Genomic DNA, 369 nt, shown 5'->3' with positions numbered 1-369 from the left:
CATTCTTGTCTCTTGGCTGTTTGTCGAAACAAAAAAGCATCTTGTAAACTGGTCCCTTCTGGATTAGCAGTCAACAGCATGTTTTGCTTTGTCTTGACACGCAGGGTTATGGTTACTGAGTAAAATCTAAAACAGGTCACCCTACACCACACTGTTGCATATTTGAAGAAGTTCAACATGTCTGGTTTGGTTTCTGCTGTGACGTCATAACTTTCACCAAGAAAACCCACACAGATAACTTTCAGTAACACATTGTTGGATACTGTTTCTGCAACTCCTCCATTATTTTTTGCTATGAACGTATCCAACACTAGATGGTGCTGTGCGCTCACAGAACTTCTGCCAATCATTTGGGCTAGTTGAATCAAG

Source organism: Trachurus trachurus (genome assembly GCF_905171665.1).
Source record: "Trachurus trachurus genome assembly, chromosome: 19".
Classification (NCBI taxonomy): Eukaryota; Metazoa; Chordata; class Actinopteri; order Carangiformes; family Carangidae; genus Trachurus; species Trachurus trachurus.
This window is presented reverse-complemented; position numbering follows the sequence as displayed.